This window comes from Rhyacophila brunnea, unplaced genomic scaffold (assembly GCF_057557595.1).
Source record: "Rhyacophila brunnea isolate RB1 unplaced genomic scaffold, BYU_Rbru_1.0 scaffold_4, whole genome shotgun sequence".
Lineage (NCBI taxonomy): Eukaryota > Metazoa > Arthropoda > Insecta > Trichoptera > Rhyacophilidae > Rhyacophila > Rhyacophila brunnea.
Genome location: NW_028233068.1, coordinates 6,882,435 through 6,897,669, shown reverse-complemented (window position 1 = coordinate 6,897,669; position 15,235 = coordinate 6,882,435). Strand labels below are relative to the sequence as shown.

General features: G+C 34.7%; 1 protein-coding gene across 2 annotated transcripts in view; it reads right to left on the bottom strand.

The window, feature by feature from the left end:
• Positions 1-15,235, bottom strand: part of LOC147066763 (heterogeneous nuclear ribonucleoprotein L-like) — a 651,714-nt gene that overhangs the window by 121,550 nt on the left and 514,929 nt on the right. The window lies entirely within an intron of this gene.

Sequence of the window (15,235 nt, the reverse complement as noted above, 5' to 3'; positions counted from 1 at the left end):
ATTGTGCCCGCCCGCCCCATGAGTCACCGTTGTGTGGCTTCTCAGCGGTACGAATTAACGAAAATACAACGTAGTCCATTCATTGAACACGGCAAGCAAAATCACGCTTCTGGAAGCGTCGTCGATAGACGGGCGAGAAGGCATTAATTAATAACAGTGAACTCATTGTTTAGTTTTTGCGTGTCCAATATTTCGCTGGTATAATGATGTCATCGTGAATATTAATTACAAGCCCCGAGAAATTTAATAATATTTTTATTGCTTTGTTATGAGAGACGCTGATATTAATAATTATTTTGTGCTTCTTGTGCCCCTTATTACATAGGTGAAGGGTAATGCGCGGGTGGGAGGGGGCCTACTTCGTAGAGAGCGCACCGAGCGCCGCTTTGGTGGGCTTTATGCCTAAGACCTATTCTGCAGTTTTTTCGACATATTATTCGGTACGAACCTGATAATCTGGATATACTGTGATTTTAGGTAGCCTCCAGGATGAGCGTCAGCCCGCTAGAGCGACCAAGGAGCTTACTTGGGGGGCAGTCTGAGAAAATCAGAGGACCGAGAGATAATAATGTTAGGTATATAGTCTACAAATATTCGATGGATAAAAAAACAATTCCACAGCTTGTAATGATCAAAAATGTATTATTCAGGTGAAATCAACAGCGCTGTTACGAGTGTTATTGCGAATCGTAAAAACGAATACGAACAATAAAAATAATATGCACAGGTAATATTATATTTCATCCGGAACATTATATCGTGTGCGAGAGCCAACAAAATCCAACAGGAGTGCGCGAATATCGTGAAACAATAGAACGGGGGCGGGGGATGTTTGTGTATTTAAATGTGTGACGTGACGCTTCCAGAGATGCGTGAAAAAATATTTCACGAAAGGGTTGATTAAATTAACGGTATATGCGTGTAATGTATTACTTTCGGCCGGCGACTCCACAAAAAACGGTTTAATGATAACATCTTATGACATTTATGGTGCTCGTATAATTATTTTATATTGCTCTTTTTGACGTTAGTATGCTTATATTAGTTATCTGTAAATTTTTTTTTTTAACGGTGTCACATTAAATGAACTTTTAGTTAGACGGACGACAGTGCAGTCAGGCTCTGTAACGGCGGTATGTTTATTAACTGTATCTGTAATAATATGTATTCTTAATTTAACGAAAACAAATAAGTATGACTGAAAAAGTGTGCACTATTTTTGTCGGATCGCCCATAGCATACCTAAACTATTATGGTTCGGATAAGGCAGGGTTTGATTTAACTTTAAAAACTAACAAGCACCATCTGAAAAATGTATTTATTCTTGGTTCAATAAAAAAAAAAAAAGTATGATTGACAAAGTTTAGTGTGCACTATTAATGTCGAATCTTAACAGCCTACCTCCACTCCTTGCACTGGAATTTACTACATATTATGAGAAGTGATTAAATGTAAAATCTAACTCATTTTCATATAAAGTATAGTGTGCTCCGTTTATGTAGATTCTCCACAGCCTACCCCAACTTTTCGCCACTGCCATCCACTTCGCATACCTACGGGTCTGAAGACCTTTCTCAATTTCTTCCTTTCGGAGATACAGATACAGTTATCTCCGAAGGCATGCAGAGCAACACCCTAGTTATATAAGGAAACTACTCAAAATTTTAAGGTTTTAAGTTAATAATGCCATGTCTTTTCCTTATAATTCAATAAAAAAATATCTTCAACTTCATGAAATTGAATAACCTTTTTTGGGATTAATCATTAATTTAATTATAAACGGGTATGTATGGGTTGAATATTTGATAAAATGTAACATTTCATTTTGTGGTGCAACTAAACATTGAACTAAATAAAAAATAAACACATTTACTTTAAAAAATCCAATGAGAATCTGAGTAAATATTTCAAACGCCATTATCTTAGAACAGAGTATTTTGAGTTGTTTACGTATATAACTGGGGTAACGATGTATGTAATTCTAAATTGGCGCGTAGATTTTACATATTACTATCTAACATACACAAGGAGTGATCTAACATGTAATATTTACAAAAATCGTTCAACCGTTCAAGTGCCGTAATTTTCGAATCGATGCCGAGGCAAGAGCTTAAAAAGTTTCCAAAAACAGTATCAAAGTTCTAAAAGCTACTCAGACAAAATGGCAAAAAAAGGAAGAGCAAACAACACCGGCAACAGTATTAAGTAGCGGGGAGAGGAGGGGGTAGGCGTTTTCTAAAAAAGGCTGCCCGGCTAGACAAAAGGCGAGGTTGTTATAATGCATTCGCCTGTTCCGTTATTCATTTTAATTAAGGAAATGTATTTGCGGAAAATGGAATTCGGTTATAATTGGCGCCGAGTAGTTGAGGCGGAGAACGTTTCGGGCATAACAATTATTATTGCCTTGAACGATGAAAACTTAATAAACGAAACGGAATTTTCATGTTGTATTTGATTTTCTGAATAATTAACAAGTAAGACATTCCTCCGGTATATATGTTACGCCGAATGTGCGAAATTAACTATTACATGAATTACAAGACCGTTGCCTTATTCATGAATTAGACAAAATATCTGGTGAGTGCATGAATTCCGCAGTAATTTTTCTGCCTTGTTCATGCATTGGACAAATTAGATAGTAGCGCTACGGTGGTATTTTTTGCAACTAAACTAAATGTGTGAAATGCTCGTGGATTGGTCAAAATATACGTATATTATCTATGGTTAAAATAGGTGGTCGCGCTCCGGTGGTATTTTTTGCAACTAATCAAACTAACCAAATGAAATGTGTCAGATGTCATTGATTATAATATAAAAATATACCAATCAATAACTAAAATGACGTTCATATCCATTTACTATGCGCAAAAAAACTAGAGCTATAATATGATAACGGATGAATTTTATTAAAAGGTATTTTCGCGATTTGATTCGTGCTTGGGTATCGTACATGCAATGGTCGATTGTACGTTTTTGATAGTTTGTTGACACTTGTTAGCTAACCTCAAAATGGACATTCAGTTGAATAATTCAGAATTTCAAAACCTAACCTAACCTAACCTAACCCAACCCAACCTAACCTAATAATATTATAACTAATAAAATGATCCGTATTAAATTTACTTTTTCTGCTGTCATGTTGACAGTTTAAGAATTCCATGCCCTGGCGACTTCAAGTACTCGGCAGAAAATTTACCTTATTCATGAATAAGGCAACAGGCTTGACTATTACATGAATTAGCCAAAATTTAGCCCATTTCATGTAATAGTCAATTTCGCACATTTGGCGTAACATATACAAAAAGATACGAAATAAGTTAAACTTTCTATATACTACCAAGTCATTTAAAAACACATTAGCATGTTTTTCAAAGTAATAAAATCAGTGATGTTGATAAAATGAAAGATACCTACAGACTTCGTAAGACAACATATTTTTAATGAGTAAAAATATATTTTCTGAATTAAGTTTCCTACAAGCTGTTTTTAGAGAACGTCGATGTGTTTATTTTAATACGCATAGGTAAGTACATATTTTCCTTTCGATAACTCGTCAAAGGATTATTTTCCGACTGCCTTTCTTCAAAGCATGCTCGTTTATCATTCTATTGAAGTTCGTAGGTAACTTCAGCTCTTACGAGATTAACTAACTCTCATGAGAGTAATTTTCCAATACTGACGTCCTAAAGAATTAGAACTTTTTTTTTAACCATGTCCGATCCTAATAAGATCATTTGAGCCTCCACAGGGTGGAGGTTTATATTAACATATTTTGTTTTAACGAGAAATGTGTGACAGCCACTCGCTCAGCTTATTAGGTCCATATTCTGACGCATACACAAATTGAAAAATAATGTGTGAACTAGCCAGATCCAGGATTCGAAACTAGGACCCACGACACTAAAGCCCAGCGGCTAGCGTGGGCGTAGAACTTAAGGTGACGCATCAGTGAAACGCCAAATAATTTTCAACTGTAGGCGCGACGAAATTTTGGACTCGCTCGCATTCAGTGAGAGAATGTCGAGCCAGAAACACGTCACTTTGCTGCGTGATGTCGACGAGTCAATTAATTCTAAAATCGTGTAAAGATGACTAAAACCTTTACCCATTTACTTTAAAAAGAAAACATGTCAATGAATATATTATTATTGTAACTAATAGAACAATAAACAGAACATAAAATGGACGTATGTTGGATTTATATGACAAATAATATTTCGTTTGACAAGCGTCATTTGCACCCGCGACCCGCAATCCGCGCATCGCCTAGCAACGATATTTTTAGACCGTGCCTCAACTAATGCATGGCCTTAATATCACCCGTCAATTACGTTCGTGGTCGCAGTGACCTCTTATGGATCATGTTTCCTCGAGACAAGCCTATTAGGCGCGACTAATCAATGCAACCCCCAGAAACATACACATGTTCAGTGATGTGCTGCGTATTTTGTTGTTTATGAGTACCTACACATATTTTATTTTATTTTTTTATCTCTTGAGGGTAAAATTAATGTATTTTTATTTTATTTTAATTAGAGCCATTTCTTTTTCAATTTAAATCTCATGAATTAAAAAAAAATAACATACGAGGGTGGGTCAATAATTCCTTAGAAAAAAGCATTAAAACAGTTTTTATTTTTGTATTTTTTTTTTATTTCTCAACATAATCTCCTTGGAGCTCAATACACTTGGTTAGACGTTTCTCAATTTTTTTTAAACCGTCAGAAAAATAAGTTTTCGGAAGGTCCTCAAAATAAGCATTTGTCCGATCGATGACTTCTTCATTTGAAAAAAAACGTTGTCCACTTAGTCATTTTTTTAAGTTTGGGAAAAGGAAAAAGTCACTGGGGGCTAAATCTGGCGAATACGGTAGGTGGTCGACCAATTCGAACTTCAATTCTTCAATTTTAGCCATTGATCGTAAACATGTGTGAACACGGGCATTGTCCTGATGAAAGAGGATTTTTTTCCTGTTTAAATGAGGCCGTTTTTCTTCAATTTCGTTTTTTAGCTGGTCCAATAAAGATGCATAATAATCCCCTGTTATTGTTTTTCCTTTTTCCAAATAGTCAACGAAAATAATTCCACGTGCATCCCAAAATACAGTAGCCATAACCTTACCAGCTGATTTTACGGTTTTCGCCTTCTTTGGACATGGTTCGCCTTTCGCAATCCACTGCTTTGACTGTTCTTTCGTCTCGGGAGTATAGTGGTGTATCCATGTTTCATCTACAGTCACAAAGCGACGAAAAAATTCATCCGGATTGCGTTGCATGAGCGACAACAGGGCTTTAGAGGCCACCACCCTATTGCGTTTATTGTCGACTGTGAGCAAACGCGGCACCCATCTTGCAGAAACTTTTTTCATGCCCAATTTGTCATGTAAAATAGAAATGACGCTACCTTTTGAGATCCCTGTAACCTCAATTATCTCACTCAACTTTAATCTTCGGTCACTTAACACCATATCGTGGATTTTATTGATCATTTCTGGTGTAGTCACCTCTACAGGACGTCCTGAGCGTGGTTCATCCTTTGTTGATGTACGACCACGTTTAAATTCATTTAACCAGTTATAAATAGTTGCAAGTGAAGGAGCAGATATGCCGTGAACTAAATCCAACTCATTTTTTATTTCCTTTGCTGTTAACCCTTTTATATTAAAATGTTTAATAACAGCTCTAAACTCAATTTTCTCCATTTTTGTAAACAAGCAAATTTTTTTTTTAAATGTACGAAAATAAAAAACAACAACCCGACCAATCTGATTGAAACTTCGCAGCATACTGAATCGGTAGTGCCGCTGCATGAAAACAAACCGCTTACAGTACTAGTCGCGCCACCTGTCGGCTTTTCTAAGGACTTATTGACCCACCCTCGTATGTTCATCGATGGTGTTTTATGAACTGGCAAATAAAAAAACGATTGATCTTATTGTGTTTCTAATGTTTTTATCAATTTTTAAAGAATCATAAAGGTACATAGGTATCCAAGATGACCGGACGGTAATACTAACACTAATACCAACAAACGTTGTTTAGCTATTTAACGTTAAATATGTAATTTGTACCAATGATATTTTTGACCAGCGAGAATGCTGAATATAAATGGTAACGAGGTCTTATCAAGCAATGCTCCCTGATGACGTCATTACCGTGTCTGACGTCACAGCTAATGGTCACTAGCAATCGAACTATCCCAAATGGCTTTTAGCGGTAGCGCGTGATTCCAAACATGATTTATGGACGATATTAAAACACGAAACATTCAGAGTGAAATGTAATTTATTGGCAATATTATTTTGATGCTCAGTAGGTGAGGAAGAAATGAAAGCATAAGTTGTTTGCTTTACAAGGGGTGGCTGCAATATTTAAAAGTAAATGATTATAAAAATACATTACTGCCAAAAGTTGTTACTTACGTCTCGAAATCATGTTAAGGAGTAGGAATTGCAATTTGAAAGTTTGACATGCCCTCTAAAACAGGCATACGTGACGCTATTATTTGGCGCTGTGCATGTTCTATAAGAATATATCCGATAACCTTGATTTTTTTTCTAGCATGCATATTTATATATAGATACCTAATTATGTTGTTAACTATAAATACCTAAATTATCGACATAACAACTTTTTGCAGCAACTCACACAATTGAAACGATACTTTGTACAAGTGGTGAAGATTCCAGAATAGGCGCTTATGCAAAGCCTGCTTTCTTAAAAACAGAGTTATCTGTCTCTAAACATGCAATGTAAGATTCACATTTCACATACACAGATGTACTGTATCCAGCAGGGAACTAAGAAATAATGGGAACTGAAATACATAACGGGCAAGGTGATAGCAGGTAACCGACTCGAGTAAGGAAGAATCCGAGTTAAACTTACACACGTGTCAAGAATACGTTTTACGTCGAATACTGAAAACTGCTCTCGGTTTATACATTTACGCTCATTTAATGTTGGTGTATTACACACACTATTGTGCATAATGCGTGCTTCATTTTCGTAGGACACTCACACATTCAAAACCCTGCATCAAGATGCGGCGTATTGAATACAGCCTATCGGTATTCTATTTATTATCTGTTCTGTGGTATCCAGATTTATCGAATACTCAACTAAAACATGCAAACAAAGGCTTGAGATAATCCAAAGTTTTTTTGTGTGTAGTTTTATGCTATTTGTCCTTGAGATCTCCGGACTGTCTATTTCATTCAGTGAAACGACCCATACGTCCAACGATAACTCCGGCCTACCTTTACGCATAATATTGTGCCACAGAAAAGAGTTCTGAGTTCCCTGTATTGTGCATTGGCTGTGGTATTTTACGCACAGTGTTCTCAGTTCGAGTTAAGACGGCCGACTAGAATATAGTCGTAGAATGTTTAGCGCTAGTTTAATTCACTTGTTAAGTAACATATTTATTTTAGTGTATATTATTTTGTTTAAGTAAAGATAAAACAAAATTCAAATTCTAAAGTACTTTGTGTCACATGTAGCGAATATTATGATTAGAATTGACTACATATCGTGGGCATTCTCACAATATGGCCTATCTGACATTTTTACTGAAACTATCTTTATATCTATCTATTCAATGTCAAATAATATTGTGGATCTTTTGGAATTTGTACAATGTGTTTAAAAAATATTTCCAAAGTTATAATGAAAAAACAATTTGTCCTGTCAAAACATTAAATAAAATTGGCGGCAACATGACCTATCTAGCATCATTCCTTTGATATCTGCCTGTGTGCGTTTTTTAAACCATCATAAAACACTAACTAAATAATATGGATAAAAAAAACTAATAGCTCCATATAATTTTTTCGTTCTCCTGAATAGTTAATGATTTTGCAGATTGGACATATTGTCAAAATGTCCACGATATGAAAAGTGACGAAGTGTAAAATCCAACTGAATTTCACCTAAAAAGATGTATAGTAGTAAAGGAGTAAAAGTAAGCAGGTAAGTAAAGTTATACGATACATTTAGAATAGGTCAGTAAATATATCAAAGACCAAAGAAATTCCAGGTGTGCACCATTGGAAACATCACCAGGCTAGGAATCCATCTAGAATTTAAAATGAGAGTAGTTTAGTATTTTTTCTACAAAAATCATTCCAATACGGAATAAGTATGAATAAATTGGCATCCTTGTTTTCCTGTGAAAACAACAAACGCATTCCACCGAGTAAGCCGGACGATAATCGCGTCTGTCGATAAATCGCCAATTTCCACAAACAGCTAGTATGGAAACATCATTATTTTAGAAGATGCTACGCGAATGATCGTTCAGAATCGAATTCGGGATGCGGTCTCCAGCGGATGGTTTCAATTTAATCAATCACCTGATATTTTAGTACAAGACTTTATACGTTAATATCTCCATAAAATATTTTAGATATATTGTGTCTCTTATAAGAGTGAGGTATATACCAGTGGCGAAGGGTGTAGGTAGGCTGTTAAGATCCGCCATAAATTGTGCACACTAAACTAAAAAACTAAAATCAGTCATACGCTAGTTGTCATTGAAATAAGACTACAATTTACAGACGGTGTTTTTACGGTTCCGGCCGGATATTCTGGAGCAAGACACGGGACATGATGCGTACTGAATAGTGAATAGAGAGAAACAACGAAACGAATGAACCTAAATTCAATCACCAATAGCTCACTGGATAATATAGGGACATATTTTAAACAAAATATCACCGTATTACTTACCTTTACCCTATTACACATATTCTTGTTGTTTTTTTTTTAATTCATTAAGTCCTGCCTAAACCAAACTAAGTACCTATAACAGATGAACAATATAATTCTATCTATAAAATATCCAATGTTATGTATGATTTTTGACAATTATTAATTATTATGGCTCGGTTTCGCAGCATTTAATTGATTTTTAAAAACTAACCAACACCATCTGTAAATTGTAGCTTAGTTCAATAAAAACAAATACGTATGACTAAAAAAGTTTAATGTCCAATATTTATGGCGGATCCAGCGAACCTCCACATTTCGCTACTGGTATGTATAATGGGATAACCATTCGAAGAAATAATGAGATACCACGAAAATAATAAAGTAATTAGTACCCAAACTATAAGAATAATGTCGAATAAATATTATACCTTATTATTAGTAATCCTCAATATTCAAAAAGGTGTTTTAATTATGAATAAAGGAAACACTTTCTACTAACTTCGAATTGCAAATTAGAGATCAAATTTTAGACACCTAACTACTACACGACATGGCAATAAATCATGCGTCTAGATAAATTATTATGGTAAGGTTATTTTGCCATGGCAAGATATAGCGGTACCCGTGTTACTTAAACCGTAAATATTTTAAACCTTGAAAGTATAAACTAACATTAGGTACTTACTACTAGGACTAGGTATCAAAAAATGACTAAATTTATTATAAAGTACCTACTTACCTAAATGTTAAAAATTATCTGCAATTTGATATTGATCGTTTTGTGCGACCAGGAATTCTCTTTTGGGTACCTCCAGGCTTTATGTACTCTATAAGTAGGTATACCTACAACTGACGGCCGCCAGACTGTACAAGTTCTTAAAAGGTGACAATAAAAACTGAAGATGCCGAAAGGTGAAACCTGGCCGCATATACGATCAATACAGATGTTCACAAAATACAAATAATGCGCACCTACTTACCTACAAATTTCCCAATCATAATATTTAGATAGATGCCTCATAAGTGGTACATAATATTATTACCTACTAGCCACTGTTCAAAAATGAGCTAAAATAATTGTCACAACAGAAAATAATGTTAAATTGACCCAGCATAAAAAGGGTCACTCTTATTTGTTGAATTTTAGATGTCACTTTTAAACATTGACTGTGATAATAACTACATTCTATTTAGTTCAATAAGTATGTACCGAGGGTTTCCCAAAGTATGTTCCGTGGAACGTGAATAGGTCTTCCGCGAATTTATCAGAATAGTATACAAGCCATTATTTTTTTACTTCCGTTTACTATGACATTTTTATGGGATGCTAAATTTTCTTATTATGCTGCAACGAAGTCAAAGTCCAGGAACAGGTTCGACGCAACTCCTGACTCCTGATATAGGTATTATGAATTCTTTCTAATATTGTGCATGGCATAAAGAGGATTTGCGATTCAAGGACCGTATATTTGTATGGTGATTTAAAAATAATTAGGTACTACTTACATATAAATACTTACATATATTTTTTTTAATTTTAATGATTATTTATGTATTGTTTACATACCTTACAAAATAAACAAGATTAAAATTTAAGGATTTGCGAAGTGTGCCATTGCAGGAAAAGTATGGGAAACCCCTGTCATTTAATTCGATTCCGTGAAACGAAAACAAATTGGTATATAGCTGCAGTCAGTATATGGGTTTGAATTATGTGAAATGTTAATGGTATTTATTACAATATTCGTTTTGACAGTTACCTACTCGTTAATATTTATTATAGAATGATATCAATTCTAATGGTCGTTCGATGATTATTGCACGGAATGAAATTTAATGTTGAAACAGATGTGTAGAATTCTCGCTGGCAATCGGTATCAATTCCAATCATACTTTCATTAAACCGAGAATCTTAACCACAATTAATAGGCAAATATCTATTAGCAGGGGTTGCGAACCTTTTATGCTTAGTTACTAAAAAAAATGTAAAAATAAGCGGCGATCCAAGTTATGTGCACTCGCACAGTATTTAAACTTTGACCGAGCGCGCTTTTCCCTAAAGAAAATTCTATTAAGAATCCAGGTCAGCTTTTTAACTCTTCTCTGCATTTTTTCCTCAATACGATTGTTGGGTCACTACTGTGGTGTTCGATGTGTGGGTTGAGGATGATGATGAAGAAGAAGTCGAAGATGTAGCAGGGGCGAGTTTTATTAGCAGCGGTACATATGATCTACTACGGACAGTACATATAATCTACTGAGATAGTTACGAGCCAGGTACTTGGATTCGAGTGACATTTAGATAAATCATTATTCGTTATTTATACAATCAAAAGTAATACATAAACATTATATTCTAGTATATAATTATATTGGACTACTTATAGAGTCAGCGGTTTAAATCGAGTAGCTTGTGAAATTTTATTTATGTTACAGTCATAAGAAAATATTATACTATGGGAAATAAGTATTCGGCTAATTATCCATTGCGATACCGTATTTAATATCGCCAATCAATCTGCTGATCCAGCTAAAAGTTGTTTACTGGAATATGATTCGCTGGGAATATATTATTGCAGTCGAATAATTTGATACATTAAAAAATAGATATTTGATCGCTAATATACTACAGCTACACGATCAACTTTTCCACAAAAAAAAATCGCTAGTCGGACCTTTTTAAAATTACATCTAAATTGAAATTTACATATAATCTCATCGTCAGATTTTGATAGGTGCTACATTTCGTTCTAACGAACCTATCAGTATTAAATCAGGTAGGTAGCGCCTTCTTGATGTTCTGCCGATATTCAGGGCAATCCCATTAAAAATGTGATAGTTAAAAATCCTACGGGCGATTCGTCTTTCTCGTTCAAAATTCGACATTATTCGCGTGTCAAAGTGGCACACGTGCTATAGGTTCACCACCGCTAATCTAGTGTGTAAATAAAATGTTCTGTTTGAAGTAACATACAATTAAGCAGGATTACTAAATTTATATATACCCAGTTATATTAAATTATCAATGGAAGTTGATTAAATAATCATACTTGACAATGTACGAAGCAAGTTTCCGTATACAAATTAAATAATATCATTGATGGTTAATAATACCAGTATATTTTTTAAACCGTGAATAACCATCAGCAAATACTGTACAATCCGGTATTACCGCGTCCTGAGGAAGTTAATTAATATACTTGTTTTATTTACAAGGAATGATTATTACCTTATTAATTTGCAAGAATCAATTTGGGTACCTACGTGGTTTCATAGAGCATGCATATTAATTTCCGTGTCCGGAAATTTGTACGTATGCAGTTCGCCGTATCACACTTCACCGTGAAATGTTGATCGGAAATATATGGCCGTATATTAAAGACCGTCCAACCTCTTTGGGTCGTATAGTAACAGACATAAAATTTGTGTCTAAATAAAACACGGTTCTTGTCAGTTTACATTTTAGAGGAAGCCATCAGCAAACAAATTTTGAACCAATATAATAAACATAATATTATGTTAGGTTGGGTTTTAATTCTTGAATTCGTGAATTTTGCCAAAATCAGCAATGAAAATTGAATCAATGTTCATATTGAATCTAATAAAATTGGAGATCGTATAGTAGACTATATCTCTTACCGATAGAAAGCTCACGGCGAACTGTGCCACGGTGAAATGTTTTACGTACAATTTACATGTGAAGCGCCTAGTTTCAGAAGACCCTAAAACGGCTTTTGAAAAAAAAATTGAGTTAAATATGTATTTAGATGGATATTTTTGTTACCTATATGATGGCCAAAGATTGAACTTGAAAAAATGCCAAAAACGGTCAATAACTATGATCAAAAATCAGGGTAAATTTCAAAACATGCTAAAATGGTTGGGTGTGCTTTTCAAATACCCCTTAAATGGCCAATAAGCCAAAATACTCTTTAGAATGTAACGAATTAAAAAATAAATACGAGGGTGGGTCAATAATTCCTTAGAAAAAAGCATTAAAACAGTTTTTATTTTTGTATTTTTTTTTTATTTCTCAACATAATCTCCTTGGAGCTCAATTCACTTGGTTAGACGTTTCTCATTTTTTTTAAACCGTCAGAAAAATAAGTTTTCGGAAGGTCCTCAAAATAAGCATTTGTCCGATCGATGACTTCTTCATTTGAAAAAAAACGTTGTCCACTTAGCCATTTTTTTAAGTTTGGGAAAAGGAAAAAGTCACTGGGGGCTAAATCTGGCGAATACGGTGGGTGGTCGACCAATTCGAACTTCAATTCTTCAATTTTAGCCATTGATCGTAAACATGTGTGAACACGGGCATTGTCCTGATGAAAGAGGATTTTTTTCCTGTTTAAATGAGGCCGTTTTTCTTCAATTTCGTTTTTTGGCTGGTCCAATAAAGATGCATATTAATCCCCTGTTATTGTTTTTCCTTTTTCCAAATAGTCAACGAAAATAATTCCACGTGCATCCCAAAATACAGTAGCCATAACCTTACCAGCTGATTTTACGGTTTTCGCCTTCTTTGGACATGGTTCGCCTTTCGCAATCCACTGCTTTGACTGTTCTTTCGTCTCGGGAGTATAGTGGTATATCCATGTTTCATCTACAGTCACAAAGCGACGAAAAAATTCATCCGGATTGCGTTGCATGAGCGACAACAGGGCTTTAGAGGCCACCACCCTATTGCGTTTATTGTCGACTGTGAGCAAACGCGGCACCCATCTTGCAGAAACTTTTTTCATGCCCAATTTGTCATGTAAAATATAAATGACGCTACCTTTTGAGATCCCTGTAACCTCAATTATCTCACTCAACTTTAATCTTCGGTCACTTATTACCATATCGTGGATTTTATTGATCATTTCTGGTGTAGTCACCTCTACAGGACGTCCTGAGCGTGGTTCATCCTTTGTTGATGTACGACCACGTTTAAATTCATTTAACCAGTTATAAATAGTTGCAAGTGAAGGAGCAGATATGCCGTGAACTAAATCCAACTCATTTTTTATTTCCTTTGCTGTTAACCCTTTTATATTAAAATGTTTAATAACAGCTCTAAACTCAATTTTCTCCATTTTTGTAAACAAGCAAATTTTTTTTTTAAATGTACGAAAATAAAAAACAACAACCCGACCAATCTGATTGAAACTTCGCAGCATACTGAATCGGTAGTGCCGCTGCATGAAAACAAACCGCTTACAGTACTAGTCGCGCCACCTGTCGGCTTTTCTAAGGACTTATTGACCCACCCTCGTACATAAAAGTTCACAGATTTCATAGATATGAGTTATTCTCATTTTTCTCAAAACTACCTAAAATCGTGTTTCTCATTTTTCTCAGAACTACCTCAAATCTTTTTAGGGGCTTTTGAAACTAGGCGCGCCATGTAACACATTAATTTCAACTGCAGGATTCCAACCGGTAAGCGATCTACATTCTACAGCTTTAGTGACGGTATTCTATCCACTGCTCCAACATTATTAACTACACATCAGAAGAAGAGAAAGTATTACTGGCAATTCCAATTTACGATGTATTTAATTCGAAAAGTTTAATTTCGATTTTATTGAACGAAAATAATATAATTTTCTGACGGTAGGAAAAACGTCATAATATTTAGATAGTGCGCTACGTAAATTTGATCGTCGCGTAAAACGGCCAATGTTTGTTTTTTGTACATCGTTAATTCATTCGAGAGTAAACACACCGAGCGTGTATGCTAAATATACATACAACGATTCAATCTAGAGCTCGTGTGATGCATAATAATTAATAGTTCTCGATCGATTCGAAATAGTATGAAACGGTTTTCCCATTTATTATATCGATAAAAAAAACAACACAAAGACGATAGCTTTCAAAATATTAGAACTGAAAAGCACGACGTAGTGTGTAATGTAGGTAGGTCTTACGGATTCAATGTAGGTTATGTTTGCTAGATTTGAAATCGTCGCGATTCATTCTAAATCTTGACCAACACGTGTATTGTAAGGAAGACTGAAAGGTACCATTTTAGACAACAGTACGTATAATTACGGTGACCGCTCGTCCTTTGCTATGTGGCGTTGTTCATTAGATTGATTTTGTTTTAAAAGTCCCACTTTTGTCCTTTATTTGGATTATGGTCACTTATACTATTGAAAATCGGTTATAAAAAAACATGAATAAGACATGCGAAAATATAAATATAAATGCTTTTAATTTATTGTGATGTTGAGTTTGTGCAAAATACACATATCGTTTAAATGGATTTTTATGTGTGTTTAAAACCTTCTGCATGTGTAAGAACAAACATCGCAATTAGGGATTCCAATCCCGGGATCCCGAGCTATTTTCGATACATATGAATCCCGATTGATAAACATAATCCCGAAACTTTTGGGATTGATTTTTTTTATCAATTTTTATGGAAAAATAAAATAAAAACGAAAATATAACAAAAAAAAATCTTTTAATAACAAATAACTACATTAGAAATAATCAGTAATGTAATAAATGTGTAAGTTGCCGATTCATTTTATTTT